The sequence below is a fragment of the Rhinolophus sinicus genome, linkage group LG15 (genome assembly GCF_036562045.2).
Source record: "Rhinolophus sinicus isolate RSC01 linkage group LG15, ASM3656204v1, whole genome shotgun sequence".
Classification (NCBI taxonomy): Eukaryota; Metazoa; Chordata; class Mammalia; order Chiroptera; family Rhinolophidae; genus Rhinolophus; species Rhinolophus sinicus.
The window spans coordinates 12,544,035-12,566,128 of NC_133764.1; the positions used below are offsets into that span (position 1 = coordinate 12,544,035).

Genomic DNA, 22,094 nt, shown 5'->3' on the forward strand with positions numbered 1-22,094 from the left:
CCCAGGGTTTCTACCTACCTGGATATCTGTAAATTTTTTAAACTTTATTTTATTACGTATACCGGGGGTGCCAAAAAGAAATGTGTAATACAGAGGGTGCCAAAAAAATGTATACACATTTTAAGAAAGGAAAACTGTATTAAAACTGTAATACTTAATATATACTGATAAAAAAAGCTGAATACAAGTCACGTTTGACTTCCGCAATTACAAGAGGTGCTCAAAGTGGTTACCATCAGCGTCCAGACACTTCTGATTATGGTGAACTACTGCTTGAGCAATGTTGACCATAGTGACCACTTGTGTACATTTGTTTGGCACCCCGGTAGATTTTATTTGTCGATTACAGTTGACATTCAATATTATGCGAATTTCAGGTGTACAACAGAATGGTTAGACATTTATGTAACTTACAAAGTGATCACCCTGATAGGTCTAGTACCCATCTGACACCATACGTAGTAGTGATTACAATATTACCGACTGTATTCAATATGCTGTACTTTACATCTTCCTGTTTTTATAACTGGCAATTTGTACTTCTTCACCTTTTTCACCCATCCCCCCATCCTCTTCTCATCTGACAACCATCAAAATGTTCTCTGCATCTATGAGTATGTCCCTGTTTTATTTGTTCGTGTATTTTGTTTTTTGGATTCCACATATAAGTGGAATAACATAATATTTGTCTTTCCATCTGACTTATTATTTCACTTAGTACAATATCCTCTAGGTCCCTCCATGTGTCTCAAAGGGCAAGATGTCATTCTTTTTTACAGCTGAGTAATATTCCATTGTATATATGTATCACCTCTTCTTTAGCCATTCTTCTACCGATGGGTGCTTAGGTTGCTTCTATATTTCGGTTATTGTAAATAATGCTGCAATGAAAATAGGGGTGCATATATCTTTTCCAATTAGAGTTTTGGCTTTACACCAATTTGCAATCCCACCAACAGTACAGAAGGGTTCCCTTTTCTCCACATTATTGCCAACACTTGTTGTTTGTTGATTTATTGATGATAGTCATTCTGACAAGTGTGGGGTGGTATCTCATGGTGGTTTTAATTTGTATTTCCCAGATGAGTAGTGATGTTGAGCATATTTTCATATATCTATTGGCCATCTGTATGTCCTCTTTGGAGAAATGTCTATTCAAGTCCTCTGCCCATTTTTCAAACAGATTGATTGTCTTTTTGGTGTTAAGTTATATGTGTTCCTTATATATTTTGGATATTAACTCCTTATTGGATTTATAATTGGCAAATATTTTCTCCCATTCAGTAGGTTGTCTTTCCATTTTGTTGATGGTTTCCTTTGCTATGCAGAAACTTTTTAGTTTGATGTAATTTCATCTGTTTATTTTTTCTTTTGTTTCCCTTGCCCAAGGAAACACAGCAAAAATATATATTGCTAAGAATGATGTCAAAGATTTACTGCCTATGTTTTCTTTCAGGAGTTTTATGGTTTCAGCTCTTACATTTAAGTCTTTAATCCATTTTGAGTTTATTCTTGTATATGGCATAAGTTTCTTTCTTCCTCCCTTCCTTCCTTCCTTCCTTCCTTCCTTCCTTCCTTCCTTCCTTTCTATCTTTCTTTTTTTTTCTTTTCCACGACACAGGGAATCTGTAATTCTTAAGGTGGCCTGCCACTGGATACTGAGATTCATGGAAACTTAGCATGTTGAGCTGGCGAGTGGGATCCCTGGTGTGGAAAAAGTCACAATGCCTTTATATTTGCTCCCAAGAATCTTGCATGTATCTTAGAGAGCAAACTCTTTCTTTATATTAGGAAAATCATCACGATGTGCTTTTTAGTTACGCGAATACTCACCGGTTGTTTGTGGAGAAAACCGTGACATCACCATTACCTTAAATACAAATTTTTTAAACTAAGAATTCTCTGAGGCTTCTGTTTAGCAGCTGAGACTTTCATGCCTCCTCCCCATCTGGGGGGAGGGGCAGGAGGAATAGGAGTGGAAGCTATAAGAAATATTTCTTGCTTCTGTCTCAATTGTGCTGCACACTGGTGCTGGTTCCTGGAGAACCGTGGGTCCTTTTCTGGGCAGTTCTCTCGGGAGAGGAAGCCTGACCTCGGAGAGAGCGTGTTGATGTTACCTGCTTCACCTCTTGCTGGAAGCAACACTGGGAAAGGGAACTGGATGGTACTCAGTATCCTTGAAATGGAGTTATTTAAGTTTAATAAGCCTGAACCTACTGCTCCCACACGCCTGCGGAGTGGGGCCTCCTTATAGAGAGTCGAAATTCCCACTGTCAATTATGCTGGGAAATGGCTGGTCCCAGGGAAGGAAGTGGAGGGGGATAGCTTTGGATGGGAGACAGGGGACTCCCGCCTCCTCTAAACAGCTGGAAATGTAGCTGCCCTTGCTCTGTAGGGTTCCCAGGGAGGGGTCTGGGCCCTTCGGATACGCGTGCAGCCATATCTAGAGCAGTTATAAGTTCCTCTGTACTAGTCTTCCTTTCTATGAACCCAGAACCTTTAGGAAAGCGTATCAAAAGTGAAATGTTTTTCTTGGCTGGACTATGGAGAATTAAGAGAAAGGCCTCCCTGGGTCTGGGTTTGGGCCTGGGATAATGAGGGAGTGGAGCATTTGGTAGAAAACAGCAGTGACCAGGGACACGTAGCCCCCATTAAGCCATCATGGGCAAGGCAGTGGAGGGATAGCTGGGCTTAGTGTTTCAGACACATGAACTAGCATTGCAGGGTCTTCCAGAGAGAGGGAGTACAGCTCGAGGAGTTTGCAGTCAGTGGTAATTGGGTACTCAATCAAGATGTGACTTTATGTTGTCATCAAGGACAGACCAAGGTGCCGTTCCATGGGTTACTTCACAACAGCCACATAAAGTTAGCTGTCATATCTAAACCTGAGACTCAGAGACTTAAATTGATTTGCCCAAGCTCACCTAGCAGTGGAGTTGGAGCGTGAGTCTGTATTGTATCTCTTTTCAGTGACATGATGCCCTGCTACCAACAGGGGTTATGGTAGATCTAGGCAATATCTACCATAGGTGATGGGCTGGAAGAAACGCAACAGGGAGTGGGGGTCAGAGCTGAAGGGCTCCCAGGATGAGGGTTGGTTAACAGCCAGAAACCAAACAAAAGCAGGTGGAATCTGGTTAGGGAAAGTAGGCTTTGGGCGTGCAGGCTTTAAACAGAAAGAGGGAAGAGTGGGGCCTGTTGTAAGGTCCTGGGGTAGGTAGAAGCCTGGTTCCTCAGCATCCACAGGAGTTTCTGAGTTCATGACTTGTTCCAAAGCCCACTGACCTGTAGGATGAGTGGCCATGATTACACCGCCCACTGAGTCTTTAGTGATCTCTACAAGAAGTGCCTGGTAGCTCCTACTTAGCTAGAGGCTCATTCCCAAGAATGGGCTACGTCTGGGAGAAGGGCAGCTGATAATTCAGTTCAGGTCAGTGCACATTTATTGAGTCCAAGTTTGTTTCAGGCTTCATGCTTGGCCCGGAGGAAATGTAGACATAGCGGACATGAATGAAGAGGAAGGTAGCAAGGATAAGAAGGTGAGACAAGGGTTGTGACAAAGTGACCCAGTGATATCGTGGGCACAGAGGGGAGAGGGGGAGAGGGCTGGGATGCTGCCTTCTCCATGCCCCCTCGGCCTACCCGGTCACGGGACCTATCACACAGAACTTATTACGTATGAGTCAGTGTGCCAGCCAGACTCTGAGCCGTCCAAGGCGGGGATGCTCTCTGGTTTCTATGCGCATCTCTCGCCATCGGAAAGGATCAGTCATGTAGGACGTGCAAGGTGAGGAAACCACAAGCAGAGCATGCAGGGTGGGCAGGGGTGATGGGAGAGACGGCGGCAGAAGTGGCAGAAGCTCCATCTGGGAGGTGCTGCAATTCCAGGCTAAGGAGTTGGGCTTTATCCAGCAAGTGACAAGAGCCACCAGAGCAGAGATCAGGATGAAGGGCACGGCGGGAGGCAGCTTCCGGGCAGTGAGCTCTGCCTGTATCCATAGCTGGGATGGGCCATCTTGCAAGGACATAGCAGGACAGTGGTGCTCCAGAGCTGTCCCACCCAAAGTGCCCTTTGGAGCCGGAGAGGAACCTGTGAGAAAGGCAAGGTGTCATAAATCAGAGCTAACCTGTGTGGATCACCAGCTCTCTAAATCAAGAACCTGGCAGATTTTCTGGGTGGGAATCAATCTTCCTGTCCCCACAGTAAATACCATAATCCTTTTCCCAGTGTGGTTTAGAGAATGTAACTGCCATGCTCATGATTTATTCGAAAATATTCTGCCAGCTTATGTGAATGAATGGGGGAGTCAACGTGCTTTTAAACAGGAGGTCAGAGCACTTACAATGGTGCCCGGGATTCCGTCTCACTGACGCTCTCTCCGGCAGGCTGCCTGCTTCCACGCCTGCCCATGAAGGAGCCACCTGTGGCAGACCACCTGCACACACAGGGACTAGGAACTGAGGGCGAGCAGCCCAGGACACGAGAGTGACCATTCCCTAGCCAGTAGGGGACAGAGCAAAGACGGCTAAGATTGCCAGAAGTTGGCTATTCCCTCTGGCCATCTTTCTATGGAAGCCAGTTTGGAATTTCTCTTTTTTATGTATTTTTTTATTACACAGCTAATACAAGAATACATTCTTGTTATGTATCATTTAAGCAATGCAGAAGCTTCTAGAATAAAATATAAAATCTCCCTTTAACTCCCTCCCTTCACCCCCACCTTCCTACTTCTTCCCCCCGAGATATCTCTGTCAAACACTTAGTGACCACCATTCTATATTCATAAACACATTTACTTTTATCACATAAATAGGTCCATGTTGTATATACAGTGTTTATGGATTCATATCACCTCCAGGTTTTTTCTCAACCTTTATAAAAAATTCTGCAATAAACTTCTCTATAATTAAATGCATCTTGAGGCATATGTATGAGTTTTCTTTTAATATAGATTCTAAATTGAGATACTCCTGCTTAGAGTTTTCATAGGTTCTGCCAAATTGCCCTCCAAACGCATTTTTCCAGTAAGATAGAAGCGTATCTTTCCCCATAGTGTTAGTAATACTTTCATTTAATTTTTGCCAAATTGATGGGCAAAGAGCCCACATTGTTGATTTACTCATAACTGGTTCTCTAGAATGTGAAGCACACGTTCCTATCTGGTCATTCCTTTGTTCAGTTTTCTATTAGGTTGTCTTTTTCCTTATGGAATTTAGAGGTAGGGATTTTAATCTCTGCCTTTTGAATATATTGCAAATATTTCCTTTCAATCTGTTGCTTGTCTTTTAACTTTGTTATGTCTTCCTTGTTCACAGATTTTACATATTTTAAAGAATTCAGATCTGTCTTTTCATTTATGGCTTCTAGGTTTTGTGACTTGCACGTGAAGGCTTTCCTTCCCCAGGATTATATTTATATATTTTTTCCTGTATTTTCTTTTACTATTTTTACGTTTCTATGTTTTGTGCTCATTCCTTGCCTCCAGCATCTCTGTTCTTTCACTTTCCTCTTCTGACACTACCCCATCTCCGCAGGGGATCGCATTCATGCCAGGATTTCAGTCTCCACCCTTGGGCTCATTATTTCCTCAGGTGTATTTACAGTCTTTCCTCTGAGCTCTAGACTTGCATATCCACCTGTCTACTTGACATCACAAAAGTGCTGCAAACTCAGCAAATCCAAAACTGCAGCTCTTTCTTCCCAGACCTTGACTTCCTTTCTATTTTAGTGAATGGCCTGGGAACCTGGGCCTCACTCTTTGCACTCACTGCACTGCACCCTCCATAAGCACGTCCTGCCAAGAGAGTGCAGGGCACCTCCTAAACTCTCTGCCCACTGCGCTCTTCCCCACCCTCACCACCCTAGCCTACTAGGCTGCCTTCATCTCTTACCAGCTCTTCTGCATTAGCCTGCTCACCCGTCTTTCCAGCTCTCTACTCTTTCCTGCTTCAATTCTGTGTCCACACAGCAGTCAGACTGACCTCGTCAAGACACAGATAAGATCATGCCACCCCTTTCTTCTCAAAACCACTAGAATATAGAACGAAATCCTCCCTGTGTTCAACAAAACCGTGCATGGTCTGGCCCTGGCTTACTGGTCTGGTCTCAGTCTCGCTCTCTGAGGACTCGTTATGCAGTCCTTTCCAGTTTCTCCAGCCACAGGTCCTTTGTACCTGCTGTTCCCTCTACTTGTCCTGCTCTCTCCGTTCCATACCCCACCTCTGTTCCCCAACTAAGTCCTAGTCTCTCTTTCTTTCTCAGTTCAAATGTCACTTCCATGACCCCATAGATTACATCATGTTCCCATGTTATAATCTCTCATAGCATCATGCACCTTTTTCTCATAGCACACATCACTGTTTGTGTAGCGCATATTTATGTATTTAATGATTTGATGTCTGTCTCCCCCATACGACTGTTGGCTCTGTGAAGGCAGGGACTGGATTTGTTTGGCTCAGCACAATGTGTGTTCACATTGGCTCAGCAAAATGAGGTGTGTGTTCAGAAAACCTTTGTTGAGGGAACAACCCACTCTTAGCCTCTAGCATTCTGCTGCTCCCTCAGCACCAACAGCAAGGCAAAGCCTGGACCGCTCCCCCTTCTGAGCTGCAGCAAAGTGAAGAAGGTTTGTTTCTCTTTGCCAGGAACCCAACAAGTCTCTAAGCCATGATTCAGGGACACTGGAGAGTTAGTGAGGAGAGGGAGAGGCATGAGAGGAAACAAGATGATTGTTTCTTTAGGGAGAGATCGGAAAGGAGCCATGAAGCTTTGTGATGCAGCTTACCTCCCATCTTGTGATGAAATCAGCAGAGAAACTTGTGAGTCCATAGCTGTCAGAGTGGATAGGGAAGGAAGAAAAGATCCATGAGAGGTCCTGGCAGTTTGTGCTTAAGCAGCAGACAGAGACCTCATGGCACAGTTATGCTGGACTGAGTTGAAATGTATGCTTACTCCATTCTCGTGAGATGGCTAAATGGACAGCTAAAATTCATCATGTTTCCAAGTTGAAATGAGTAGGACGAATTAGTTAATAAGTGAAGGGAAGAAAGAAGAGAATGAATAATGGCTGAATACATGCCAGCATTCATTTTCACTTATTTTACAAATATTTGTTGAGTTTCTGCTCTGGGCAGGCATTGTTCTACAGCTGGGGCTACAGCTAGCAGCAGATCAGGCTGGCCCTAACTCAGGGAGTTTACATCCTGATGGAGGGAGATAGTCAATAAACAAGTAAACAAGGATTGATTGACTCATATATAACATGCCAGGTATCAATAAGACTTATGAAGATTAATAAATAATAATAGCCATGGATTGAGACCTTGTTACAAGCCCCACTTATGTGTTAATGCATTTAACTCTCCCAACAATGAGGTAGATATTATTATCCTCATTTAGTAATGAAGTCTAATGACTTGCCCAAGTTCACACAGCAGGTAAATTATTGTTAGGGTGTAAATTAAGCTGCTGTAACAAAGAGACCCCAACATGTAGCGGCCCAAATAAGATGGAAATCTATTTCTTTCTTGCAACAGCTCAGAGGTAGGCCAGCAGTTCAGGGTCAATGAAAAGTTCTGTTCCATGGGGTCATTCAGGACCCCTGGATCTTCCCACTGTGTTTTTCAGTCATCCCACAGGGTGTGGCCCTCTCTATAGTGTCAAAGCTAGCTCAGTTCTATGGCTGCATTACGGCTTGTGAGATGGGAACAGTGTTAAGGACCAGGGCAAGGGGACACAGCAAAGTTGCACACATCACTTCCACACACATCCCATCAGCCCCAAATCAGTCATATGGCCCCATCTAGCTGCAAGGGAGTCAGAGAAATGTAGTCTCTACCTGGGTAGCCATGTGGCCACATTAAATTTAGAGAAAATTTAATTTCTAAAAGAAATAAGGGAGAATGGATAATGGGGGTGTGAGGGGAGAGAAAATGACATTTCCTTCCCAGTGGATATGCTGATATTTAAACCCAGATATTCTAGCTTCAGAAACAGAATAAAGGAAAATGGAATGATCAATGTACCTTTTAAAATAGAATGGGAAGGGAAAGGATCTCTAAAGAGGTAACATTTAGTCAGAGACTTGAAAGAAGTGAAAGTCTAAGTAACAGTGCTCCAAGAGGAGAACAGAAACCACAAAGGCCCTGAGACATGTGCTAGAAATTACATGAAGGTCAGTGAGGCTGGGATATAAAAAGGAGAAAGAATGTGGTCAACGATGAGACCAGACAATGGAGGGTCTTGTAGTCCATGGGTTAGAGTGTGGGACGACATTGGAGGGTTTTTAAGGAAGAAAGTGATGGAGTTTGATTTATCCTTTTGAAAGTTCACACTAGAATAAAGCTGGAGGTTCAGAGAGGATTCAGTGATAATGGAAGCAGAGGTAATTTTTAGGAGGCTATAATATAGGCAAGAAACGGTGGTGTTTAGGACCAACACAGAATACCGGTCACCACCCACAAGGGGGATTAATTGGGAGCCCTACTAACAATAAGTGCCAAGAAAAAGTGTTCTCTCTTCTTCCTGTGCTTTGGACTCCCCTCTCCTATCAAGAGATACCAGGGCAGCCATAGCATTAGTAAAGGAATCCCCACCAGCACAAGCAGTTCAGCCCAGGAAGTCTTTGTACCCATGGGCCTGAAGCTACCTCCCTGATTAAAACACACTCAGCAGCCTGGCCTAGGGCTTTTACCTTTCAAGATGCACTAGCTGGAACCAGTGGGAGTGACAGTGGCACCAGATAAACCAAGCAAACCAATATAACACCACAGAAGCTCTTCAAATTAAACTGTCATTAGAATAACAGCCCACAAAAGTAAGCCACAAAAGTAACACAAAAGTAGACAGGGTTACTGCCTTCTAAATCAAAAAATTAAATACAATCCAATGTGTCCTAACATAAAAGATGAAATATCCAGTACACAACCAAAAATCCCTTATCACACCAAGAACAACAACAACAACAAAAAATAATCACAATTTTAAAGCAGTGCTGAGAAGAAATTTAATAGAACTCAATGCTTACATTAAAAATGAAGAAGTCTCAAATCAATCATCTAAGTTTCTACTTCAAGAAACTAGGAAAAAAAGCGCAAAATAAACCCAAAGCAAGGAGAAGGCATAAAATTATAAAAAATCAGAGCAGAAGTCAATGAAATTAAAAATAGGAAAATGATAGAGAAACCTCAATGAAACAAAAATCTGGTTCTTTGAAAAAAAATCAATAAAATTTACAAACCTCTTGCAAAAATGAGAAAAATAAAAAGAGAGAAACACAATTCAATAATCTCAGTAATTAAATAAGGGATATTTCCAAACTCTTGTAGCTATTAAGAGGATAATGGCAACGAAAATGCCCATCGGTAGATAACCAGATTAAGAAACTTTGGTACATTTATACAAAGGAGTATTACTCGGCCATAAAGAAGAATGAAATCGTACCATTTGCAATGATATGGATGGACCTAGAGAACATTATGCTAAGTGAAAGAAGTCAGATGGAGAAAGACAAATACCATATGATCTCACTTATATGTGGAATCTAAAGAATAGAATAAATGAACAAACTAATCAGAAACAGTCTCAGAGATAGAGAGGAAAAACTGAGGGTTGCTAGATGGGAGGGGTGTTGGAGATGAGGGAGAAGGTGAGGAGATTAGAAAGCACAATTGGTAACCACAAGATTGCCACGGGGATACGAAAGTCAATTTGGGGAATGTAATCAAAATTTTTTTTTTTTTGTAAAGATTTTGCAGGTATCCAATGGACACTTGTCTTATTAGGGAGATCACTTCATGGACGGTGTAGATGCCTGACCTCTGCAGTGTACACCTGAAGCTGAAGCTGAATAATAATGAATGTCAACTACTATATATATATATATATATATATATATATATATATATATATATATTCATAGGATGTGGAGTAGAGCATAAGGAGTAGAGACAGTGGAAATGTAGTGGCTGTGTGTGATGTCAGAGGGGTAGTAGATTGGAGGAGGAGGGTTATCACTTTGTGAGGGGTGTAAATGTCTAACTATTACATTGTTTTGTACACCTGAAACTAATTAAAAAAAAAAAAAAAGGACAATGAGCCTTTTTTGGCTTTCTGAGAAGCACCATGGCAGTCGGCAAGAATAAGCACCTTACGAAAGGCGGCAAGGAGGGAGCCAAGGAAAAAGGGGTCGACCCATTTTCTAAGAAAGATTGGGGTGATGTGAAAGCACCAGCAATGTTCAATATAAGAAATATTGGGAAAACACTAGACATGAGAACTCAAGGAACCAAAATTGCATCTGATGGTCTTAAGGATCGTGTTTTTTGAAGTGAGCCTCGCTGATCTGCAGAACGATGAAGCTGCATTTGGAAAATTTATGTTAATTACTGAGAGTGTTCAGGGCAGAAACTGCCTGCTAATTTCCATGGCCTGGATCTTACCTGCGACAAAATGTGCTCCACAGTCACAAAATGGCCGACCATGACTGAAGCTCATGTTGATGTCAAGACTACCTACCAATGGTTATTTGCTTCATCTATTCTGTGTTGGTTTTACTAAGACATGCAACAATCGGATTCGGAAGACCTCTTATGCTCAGCATCAACGGGTCCGCCAAATCTGGAAGAAGATGATAGAAATCATGACCCAAGAGGTGCAGACAAATGGCTTGAAAGAAATGGTCAATAAATTGATTCCAGATAGCATTGGAAAAGACGTAGAAAAGGCTTGCCAATCTGTTTATCCTCTCCATGGTGTCTTTGTTAGAAAAGTCAAAATGCTGAAGAAGCCCAGGTTTGAATTGGGAGAACTCATGGAGCTTCATGGTGAACGTAGCAGCTCTGGAAAAGCTACTAGGGGATGAGATGGTGCTAAAGTTAAACGAGCTGATGGATATGAGCCCCCAGTCCAAGAATCTGTTTAAAATTCAGACTTTTCACTGTGACAAATAAAACCTGTTGGAAGTTTTTCAGTTGTTGTTGTTTTTTACAAAAAAGGATAATGAGGAAATGCTATAAACAACTTTACACTCATAATACAGCAAAGAAGAAATGGACCAATTTCTAGAAAACTCTGACCTAGCAAAACTTAACCAAGATTAAAGAGATGACATAAGTAGCCTCAGAACCAATAAATAAATTGAATTCATAATTAAAACATCCCATGAAAGAAATTCCCAAGCCCAGATTGTTTTAGGGGACCGTTCTAAAAAACATTTAAAAAATAACTAACACCTCTCAAAAAAATAACTAACAAATGGCCAACAGACATATTAAAAAATGCTCACCATCACTAATCATTAGAGAAATGCAAATCAAAACCACAATGAGATACCACTTCATACCTGTTAGAAGGCTATCATCAAAAAGACAAAAGATGGGCCAGCGGGGTGGCTCAGGTGGTTAGAGCTCCATGCTCCTAACTCTGAAGGCTGCTGGTTCGATTCCCACATGGGCCAGTAGGCTCCCAACCACAAGGTTGCCAGTTCAATTCGTCGAGTCCCGCAAGGGATGGTGGGCTCTGTCCCCTGCAACTAAGATTGAACACGGCACCTTGAACTGAGCTGCCTCCCAGATGGTTCAGTTGGTTGGAGCGCATCCTCTCAACACAAGGTTGCCAGTTCGATTCCTCGACTCCCGCAAGGGATGGTGGGCAGCACCCCCTGCAACTAGAAAACGGCAACTGGACCTGGAGCTGAGCTGCACCCTCCACAACTAAGACTGAAAGGACAACAACTTGAAGCTGAACGGCACCCTCCACAACTGAGATTGAAAGGACAACAACTTGACTTGGAAAAAAGGCCTAGAAGTACACACTGTTCCCCAATAAAGTCCTGTTCCCCTTCCCCAATAAAATCTTAAAAAAAAAAAAAAAAAAAAAAGACAAAAGATAAGTGTTGGCAAGGATGTGGAGAAAAGGGAATCCTTGTGCACAGATGGTGGGAATGTGAACTGGTACAGCCATCTGGAAGCAGTTTGGAGGTTCCTCAAAAAATTGAAAATAGAACTATACCATATGATCCAACAATCCCACTTCTGGGTATGTGTCCAAAGGAAACGAAATGAGTATCTTGAAGAAATCTGTACCTTCATGTTCATTTCAGTGTTATTCACAATAGCCAAGATATGGAATCAACCTAAGTGTCCTTCAACAGACGAATGAATAAATAAATGTGAAATAGTATATATTTATGCAATGGACTATTATTCAGCCTTAAAAAAGGTGGGGTTTTGAGAAAGAAGTGCAACAACATTTGTAACAACATGGATGGACCTGGAGAACATTATGCTAAGTGAAACGAGCCAGACACACAAACTCAAATAGTGCATGACCTCATTTATATGTGAAATCTGTAAACGTCAAACTCATATGGAGAGTAGAATGTAGATTGGTGGTTGCCAGGGACCAGTGGGTGGGGTAAATAGGGGATGTTGGTGAAAGGGTACAAAGTGTCAGTTATGCAAGATGGAGTTCTGGAAATCTCATGTACAATGAGGTAACTATAGTCAATAATACTATATTATATACTTGAAATTTGCTGAAACAGTAGATCTTAAATATTCTTACCACACATGAAAAAATACCTACATCAGGTGATGGATATGTTAATTAGCTTGATTATGGTAATCATTTCAAAGTGTATATGTATATCAAAACATCACATTGTACATAGTAAATAGATACAATTTTTGTCAGTTATACCTCAATAAACCTAAAAATTAATTCACCCAAATTTTGTACAATCTCTTTCAGAAAACAGAAGAGGAGAAAGCATTTGCCAACTCTTTTTATGAGGTCAATATTACCCTAATACTAGTATCGCTCATGAATTAAGAAGCAAAAATTCTCAACAAAATATTATGAAGGTGAATTCAATAAAGTATAAAAGATATTATACATAATGATGAAGAAGGATTTATTCCAGGTATGCAAGGTTGATTGAATACTCAAAAAACCAATCAATGTAATCCACCATATCAACAAACTAAAGAAAAATTATATAATCATATAAATCCAGAAAAAGCATTTGACAAAATCCAATACCCATTCATGAGTTTTTAAAGAAACAGGAAGTCAGGAATAAAAAGAAATTACCTTATTGATAGAAGCAGCTACGAAACATCCCATAGCTAACATTACACTTAATAGTTAAAGGTATTAGACTTTCTTGAGAATGTCTGTTCTCACCACTCTTATTTGACATAGTACTAGAAGTTCTAGCTACTGCACATAGGCAAGAAAATATGTATAAAAGGCATACAGCTTAGGAAGGAAGGAATAAACTGTCTCTGTTTGCAGATGATATGATTATCTATGTATAAAATCTCAAGACTCAACCAAAACACTCCTAAAACTAATAAATGAGTTCTGCAAGTTCTCAGGAGACAAGATCAACCCACAAAAATAAATTTCCTTTTTATTTACTAACAATGAATATGCAGAAACTAAAGTTAAAAATACAATGCCATTCACAACTGCTTCAAAAATAATGAAATACTTAGGTGTGCATTTAACAAAGTGTGTACAGGGTCAGTGTGTTGAAAATTATGAAATTCTGATGCAAGACATCAAAAAAGACCTAAATAAATTGATGGGCATGTGTTTATGGAATGGAAGATTTAACATAGTTAAATGATCTCCAAATTGATCTACAGGTTTAATGCAATTTCTATCAAAATACCAGCAAGGTTTTTATAGACATAGACAAGCTTATTCTAAAATGTATGTGGAAAGGCACAGACCCCAGAATAATTAAAGCAATCTTGATGATGAAGACTAAACTGGGAGGAATCACTCAATTCAATATTATTGTCAGAGTAATTAAGACAATGTGGCCTTGGTGGGGGGAGAGACACATTGATCGATGGAACAGAATATTGAACCCAGAAATAGATTCACAAAAATATGCTCAACTGATTTTTGACAAAGGCACAAAGGCAATCTAGTGGAGGAAGGGCATTCACAGGCAAAAATTTGAACCTCAACCTGAACTTCATGCATTGTACAAAAATGAACTCAAAATGCATCAAAGACTTCCATTAAAATGTAAAACTATAAAACTTTTAGAAAACTAGGACAAAAATCTTTGGTACCTAAGGTTAGGCAAAGAGTTGTTAGAGTTGATACCAAAGCATGTTTCAAAAAAGGGAAAATTGTTAAGTTGGATTGTACCAAGATTAAAACTTTTTGCTCTTGGGAAAACCTGTTAAAAGGATGAAAAAAGAAGCTACAGACTGGGAGAAAATATTTGCAAACCACATATTCAACAAAGGACTGGGATATAAAATATATAAAGAATTTTCAATACTCAACAGTAAAAATCAAACAAAAGAGCAATACAATTGGAAAATCAGCAAAAGACATGAACAGATATTTCACTGAGGAAGATATAGAGATGGCAAATAAGCACATGGAAAGATGTTCAACATCATTAGACATCAGGGAAATGCAAATTAAAACAATAATGAGATATCACTACACATCCATCAAAATGGCTGAAATTTAAAAGAAAATAGTGACACCACCAAATGCTGGCAAGGATGTGGAGAAACTGCATCACTTATACATTGCTGGTGAAAATGTAAAATGGTCCAGCAACTCTAGAAAACAGTTTGGCAGTTTCTTATAAAACTAAATATGCACTTACCATGCAATCTAGCAATTGTGCCCTTAGACATTTATCCCAGAGAAATGAAAGCTGTGTTCACACAAAAATCTGTACATACTTGTTCATAGCAGCTTTATTCGTAATAGCCCAAAACTGGAATTAACCCAGAAGTCCTTCAACAGATGAATGGTTAAACAAACTGTCGTCTATTCATGATGTAGTTGATGTTGGATCTGCCGGCATTTTCTGAGTGCGGGCCGGGATCGTGTCTCATGAAGCAGAAGAATGGAAACACGGACCAGGGAGAGACAAAAAGTTTTAAAAAGAGGATAGTTTATTAGAGGCAGGAAAAGAGGTTGCAGCTCCCGAGCGGGAGGGGGTCCCGAATGGGGGTGCCCCATGACTGAGGCAAAAGCTCTTACTTTTATACCTTCCCTTGCCTGCTTGGGGAAGGGGAGCTGTTTGAAGAAGGGAACTTGTTTGAAGAAGGGAACTGGTGCCTTCTAATGAAATTCGCCTACCAGGTTTGTTCTGCTTGCCCATCCTAAGGGAGTTAGCAAAGTAACCCACTCTTTATCAGATCAGCTCCGTTTTCAAGCCAAAATGAATTTTATGATTAACCTCAAGGCCTTGTTACATTATGTCCAGGAGCAAAGGAGTGATTTCAAAACCAGAAGTTTTAGGATATGACTGTCTTTGTTTATCCCACCAGGGACCTCCCTGTCTACCTAGGGACCTGCTAACTATCCTGTATCATTCATACCATGGAATACTACCCAGCAACGAATATGAGTGAGTGATTGAGATGTGCAACATCTTAAAAGATTCTCCAGGAAATTATGCTAAATGAGAAAAAAGACAATGCCTAGAGGATACATGCTGTATGGTTCCATGTATACAATATTTTTGAAATGATAAAATTTTAGAAATAGAGAAAAACATGTGATTGTCTGGGGTTGGGGATGGCGGCCAGGACAGGAGGGAGGTGTGTGGAGTTAGAAACGATAACACAAAGAATTTTTGTCCTGATGGAACTGTTCAGTCTCTTGACTGTGGTGGTGAACAGGTGAGTCTATGTGTGATAAATTGAATGTAACGAAACACACACACACACACACACACACACACACACACACACACACACACAGATTCATACAAGTAAAACTGAAGAAACTTTAATAAGATGGGTGGATCGTATCAGTTTCAACATCCAGGTCGAGCTGTTGTGCTCTAGTGTTGCCAAATGTTACTATTGCAGGAAATGGAGGAAAGTACACAGGATCTCTCTGTATCATTTCTTAAGACAGCCTGTGAATCTATAATTATCTCGATAAAAATTTCAACGGAAAAAAAAGTTAAACACACTCCTGCCATAAGATCTGGCTGTTCCATCCCTGGTATAAAGACTATATCTTTACAATGATTTGTGAGCGAATGTTCAGAGCAGCTTTATTTGTAATGGCCCAAGACTGGAAATAATCCAAGCGTCCATCAGTAGGTGAAGGGATAAACAAATTGTGCTATATCCATACCTTGGATATCATTGTGCCATCAAAGGAAAGAAGTACTGATACATGCTACAACATGGAGGAATCTTTATGCTAAAGAAGCCAGGGTGGGATGGGAAGAAAGGAGTGTGTACTATAGGATTCCATTACATAAAACTCTAAAAAAAATGCTGACTAATCTACAGTGAAAGAAAGCAGACCAGTGGTTGGCTAGAGAGGAGTGCACAAAAGCGCATCAGGAAACTTCTGGGGTGACGGGTGTGTTCATTATCCTGACTGTGGTGATGATTTCATGGCTGTGTACATGTGTCAAGACTTATCAGATTGTACACTTTCAGTGTGTCCTGTTTTCCGTGTCTCTAAAAAGCTGGAAATAAAAAGAATAAATGGATGAGTGTATGAATTAGTAAACAGATCAAGAATGAATGTATCAATTTAAAAATGGACAAATGAGGAATAAAGGAGTGAGTGATGAATAGATGCAAGGTTAATGACAAACAGATGAATGAAGGAGTGATTGAATAAATAATAAGAAGGTGATGAGCATCCACGCAGAGACCAGGCTTGCAGGTCCATGCTTGGCCCAAGTCCCAAGTTCAGGCTCAGTCGCTGTCCTGAGTTTCTGTGCAGTTCCTAAATCCCAGACCAAACCTGGTCTGAAGCCCAGGTCCTTCAATTCCCCTTCTACAGGCTCCTGGGTTAATTGGCACTTCCTGAGAAATGCTGCCAGGACACTCTAAAATGTCCTCTTAGCTCTAAAAGCTGCAGCAGCCTATACATCAGAGCAGCAAAGGGGCAGTAATTACCCCATCTTTCCCAGCACAGGATGGCAGCTCCAGCAGATGTGATCAGCGAACAGCAGATTTGAATATCTTCAACAAGATCCCAGCCCCCCCTTCCGCACAGCTGTCCTGAGCTGAGATGCAGGGAGCAATTAGCTAGTGAGGTTACAGACAGCTTAGGAAAAGCCTTAGATGCCTGAGGCATGGTGCAGAGGAGAAGATTCCAGAACAATAAGAGAATGAGGAAAGAGGAGTGAAGGAAGGGGAAGCACTGTTGGTGAGGTGGGGGGAGCAGGAAGGGGAGACCTGAGGAGGAATCATTATCAAACAAGAGTAGCCTCAGGGAAATGGCTGGGGGGGCAGAGTAGCTGGGAGATAGTAACTGGAGAGCCAGAGGGAGACTTCTAGGACAGAGTGCTCGGGACAGAAGAGGCTCCCTTCCTAAAGCCACATAGAAAGCAAACTCCCAGTGTCACCTAGCAGGACCTGCCATGCAGGAGCTGAGGGACCTCACTTCCCCAACCCACATTAACCCAACACTTGCAGGGATCCAGAAGAGACAGCAAGACCCACTCTAGGGAGTGAATCCAGGGCTCCTTGAATTCTCTAAGAATTGACCAAACCCAATGCTAAATCATCCAGGTCTCACAGCTCATTCCAAGAAGCTGTCTGACCACTGGCTTGATCTCCCCTTTGGGGTAGGTAGGGAAAGACAAAAGGGATGAGCTAGAGGCAGGACCAAACCACAGCGGGGGTTTGTGCTGGCCTAACAGCCAGGTCTCCTTTAGCAGCTGGCATGGCCAGTGGATTCTGGAACACTGAGCCACAGGGCAGGGAACCTCAGGCTTGGGTGGGCCTCTGAGGCTTCCTGAAGATGAGTGAGGGGCTCCCTGAGGACCCTCCCATTCTGGGACCCAGCTGAAACTGGTCATTGTCTCTATATGGTTCCACTTCCTGGGAGGAAATTGATTGGTCCGGCCTGGGTCAGAAAACTTCATGTGCTCCCTTTACATACCAGGCCTCCAGCACCTGGAACAATCTACCCATCATTGAAGGACTGATGATAAAATCATTTTACAAGAATTCATTGGTTTGGGGCCCCTGAAGCAGGGAAAGGCCGCAAGGACTGTGTAGCCCATCTCCTGCTGGCATCCACTCTGTCATGCCTCCAGTCTCAGGGCGCCTGGCCTCCCAAAGCAGCCCAGGAAACTGACTGAGAGGCTTTCCTTAGATAGATCTGAAATCCTCTCTCAGAACATTCCATGGCCTGAGCTTTTCCATGAAGCCCTTCATATATGCAGACACTGGCCACGTGCCCTGGTGTCCTGAGCCTGGGTCACTTTTCCTTCAACCAAAGAGAAAAACAGTCAGTTCCCCGTGGTCCCCATGTGCCTCCTCCACCTTTTCTCAGGGGCAGAGGGGTCTGTGTGTTTCCTCAGTGTTCCCAGTCTCGGTGGGGGGAATTGGAAAAATACAGGGGTGTCTCCTGGAATACGAGAAGAGGGGGATCATACAGGCCTCAAGAGGAACTGCAACCAAGAACAGAGAGCTGCTAGAGACGGAGGCCACACCTTTCGCATTCTCTCTCGGGCCTTGTGGTCTCTGCTTCCTTTTGCACAACTTATGTTTCTCTCTCTTCTCCCCCTCACTCCTCTTTTATCCTCTTTTATTCTCTCTCCCTCTCTCTGCCCCCTCCACTCTCTCTCAACTCCAGTCTGTCCCAGCACTGGCTTTATATTGCTTCCCATTCAGGGACCCAGCTAAAACTGATCATCGTCTGCATAATTTCATTTCCTGGGAGAAGATCTGACTGGTTCAGCTGAAGTCAGGCATCTGCCCCTAGTCTTCTCAGCTATAACTGGGGGCGGGGGGCGGGCAGCCATAGGGTACAGGACTGCCCAAGGCCCTTACCTGTGGATATCTGGGTGGGGAGAGGATCCCCATCCAGGGAATGGGCCAAGCATTTCCGCCAAGAGGGGTTCGCTACCCCATGGATGCCTCACCTGAAGACCATCCATATCCATATGATAATTTTGAGAACGCAGCAGCCCATCCAGACCTCTGGCCTTGAGACAATGACACTGAATCCTGGTTTCCTAATTTTTATTCAGTCTATATCTTATGTCCTGCTTAATGAGTGGGATATGAAAATAACTTTTTATTTCCCTTAAGATGACATATGCAGAGCTGGAGTCTGTTGCAGGGAAAGCTTTTGCTGGCAGAGTCTGCAGTTTTGAAGAAGCCCTGAGCTGAGGAATATGAAACATGGATGTGGGAGGCAGCGGGGCCTGGTGGAAGACCCCTGGCTTTGGGGTCAGGCCATACTGTGTTGAAATCCCAGGACACTGAACTACCTAACCTTGCTGGGTCTCCCATGACAAATGCTTTTTATGTCACCAAGATAAACCCAGTGATATAGGCCAACGAGCCAGTGCCTGGCGTGGGGCAAGTCCTCCACACCCTCCAGACGTTGTGGGAGTGAAAAAACTGTGGACATCAAGAATGATCTCCCTGAGGAAGGGATGTTACCCTTCCATACATACAAGGGATGGGTGCCACCAGCACTGCTGAAGGTTTAGTGTCCCAGCCCCGTGGCAGGCACTGATGATAGGACAATGAAGGACATGTGACCACAGGCCATGGCAAACTCACCATACAAGGGGAAATAAATAGAATAAATGTTATAATGGAGGTATAGTGGTTACAAGCCCAGAGCCAGGAATCAGGCTGCTAGGGTTCATGCCACAGCGAGGCCACTTCTTCCCTATGGGACCTGTGGCACGTTCCTTAACATCTCTGGGCCATCATCTGTGACAGACAACCTAATAATAGTACCTACCTCCTGGGGAGTTATGAGGACTAAGTGATAAAGTGTTCAAGAGTGTGACAGACACACAGTCCATAGACGTGTTACTTTCAAAAATAGAGAGCGGTATATACAGGGTCCATGAGAGCATAGAGAGCGCAGCAGCAAACGCCAGGGTTGAATGGTTAGCAGAGGGAGCTGGCAGGTGAACTGAGTGGAGAGAGAAGAGTGGAGGAACAGTGGGTGGGGTGCTCGATTCTGGGCAGAGGCCACAGCACGGGCGAAGTGGTGGGGGAGGGTGACAGAGCACAGCAGGCCTTTCACGGTGCAGGAACAGGCGTCATGGATGACAGGACGCTTGGATTTTAGTGTGAGCACCCCTGTGGATAGTGGTCTGACTTGGGGGGACCTAGAATTCTGTTTGAGACATGCAGTCTGCCGCCCGGAGAAGGCATTGCTAGTAAGGAATGAGCTGCATGTTGCTGGGCAGAGCAGTAGGGCTGGGGACAGAGGCGCCTTCGGAGGAGTGATAGCCGGCTCTCTGCTCCTTCCCCAGGCTGCCTCCCCGCTGGTCTGGGCCTCTGACCACCCAACTGGAAGATTTCCTCCCTCCCAGTCAGAACCCACTGAAGGTCCTCAGGGGGGGTCCTTGAATGTGCAACTTTTTATAGATCACATTTATTCTGCAGGGGAAATTAGCCCTGGACTGCATCAGTGCCCAGGCATGAATCATACATAGTGTCCAGGGTATAGAGAAAATGCAGCAAGTCAGCAGTTACGGGGTGGGGCCCCAGGGCTTTCATTCACAAAGTGATTTTTCAATTTTATGAAAATCAATAGGAGTTTTATTACAGTATAAATGAAATGAGGGTTCCTTGTTTCTAGGATAACAATCCATGCTGCTCCAGCAGCTGGCAGGAGAACCTCCCTGCCCCTCCTCCCCCGAAGAGACCCTCTCTGGCAAGGAAAAAGCTTGAGTCACACCTAGGGTGGGAGCTGGCCCCTCAGGACTGAAGAGGAAAGAGCCACAGCCAAAGAAACACGTTTACCACAAAATTCCCAGCAAAGTGCCACACCCTATACTATGTGACCTCTCCTTATGTGCTCACAAATCTTCAGGAAACCTATAAAAATCATGACATCATTGGTGGGGTGAAATTTTTTATGGAAACCAGGGATGAAGTCAATTTTTACAATAAGATCAGCTCAGAACTAAGATTGTCCTTCTATGAGAATGAAGGACACCGATAAAAAGTATATATGGAAGCACTTTGTAAACTATAAAGTGCTGTCCACCTGCTGTGGTTATTTCTTTATCCTTATTATTTATAACCATGGGTACTCAGGCCCTATAAACAGAGTCTTGGAGAAAGGGCGACAGGGGCTCTAAGCTTGGATTGATGGTGGCGGCCCAAGGGCCGTCTGCACATAAACCAGGACAGAGAAGACAATCAGTAAATGCACGAGGTATAGAAGAGAGAAGGAATAAGAGGAATACACACACAAAAGCAGCTCTGGGGATGGTTGGAGCATTGAGGGATTTCAGAGCAGGCGTGAGGTGGGAGGCGTGGAGTGGGGCTCGTCTCAGGGCAGGGTCCCAGGGTCTAGGTAGCTTGGCTCTCAGAGGTGGCCTAACTCCCCAGGGCAGCTGTGTGGGCAGCTGGCTCTTGGCTCCCTGCATAAGCTCCCCATTATTGCGTCCCCATTATTGCGACTCAGAGGTGCTGAGTTAGGGGCAGAAGTTCTGGGCCGGGTCCTGGAAGCAGCTCTGCTGAGTCTAGGGTTGATGGCTCTGGCCTCATGTCTGAGATGCCCTGGCAACTCCAGTCACCAGGGCGAAGCTGGTCGATTCGAGAACCACAGTAATAATTTGTTAGATCTTGTCACCTGGAGACTGGTGCTGCAGAGGTGGCAGGCACCAAGGCCTCAACGCTGCTGTGAGTGCAAAGGCCTCTGGGTATCCCGGGAAGCTGCTGGCCGGTTGTCCACACCCAGGGGGTAGAAACACACTCGTTTTAGGGAAGCCAAGCCGACCCAAAGAATTGGGCATCCAGGTTGACCCAGGGGACACAGATTCCAGCCAGAGAAGGGGCTGTGGTTGGGGAGGAGACTGTGGTGTGTGGATTCCACAAGCCTTGGATAATATCGCCCAATTATTAAAATTAAAAAAGAACAGTAACAACCAAGGCAGCAAAAATTCCAACCCTCACAAAATTATTTTCATTTGAATATATTTCCTCCCGGCCTTTGTCCATATAGAGATACACATTTTTCCTTCATTGCAATTATAATATGTGCATAATTTTGTAGTTAGGTGGGGGGTTCTGTCCACTTAACAATACATCATAGACATTTTTCATGTTTCCACACAACTTTTACGGTCAAATTTAAT

At 43.1% G+C, this 22,094-nt stretch overlaps 1 long non-coding RNA gene and 1 pseudogene across 1 annotated transcript in view; one reads left to right on the forward strand and one right to left on the reverse strand.

Annotated features, from left to right (window-relative positions):
• Window positions 1-210: 210 nt before the first annotated feature.
• The window catches only part of LOC141568912 (uncharacterized), a 34,556-nt gene continuing 12,672 nt past the window's right edge, over window positions 211-22,094 (reverse strand). Inside the window, exons 2-3 of the long non-coding RNA XR_012492217.1 lie at window positions 10,441-10,618; window positions 211-4,090 (exon numbers count right to left, since the gene is read on the reverse strand). This is a non-coding gene — a long non-coding RNA (uncharacterized LOC141568912). The remainder of the gene's footprint in view (window positions 4,091-10,440; window positions 10,619-22,094) is intronic.
• Window positions 10,124-10,327, forward strand: LOC109453774 (small ribosomal subunit protein eS1; annotated as a pseudogene).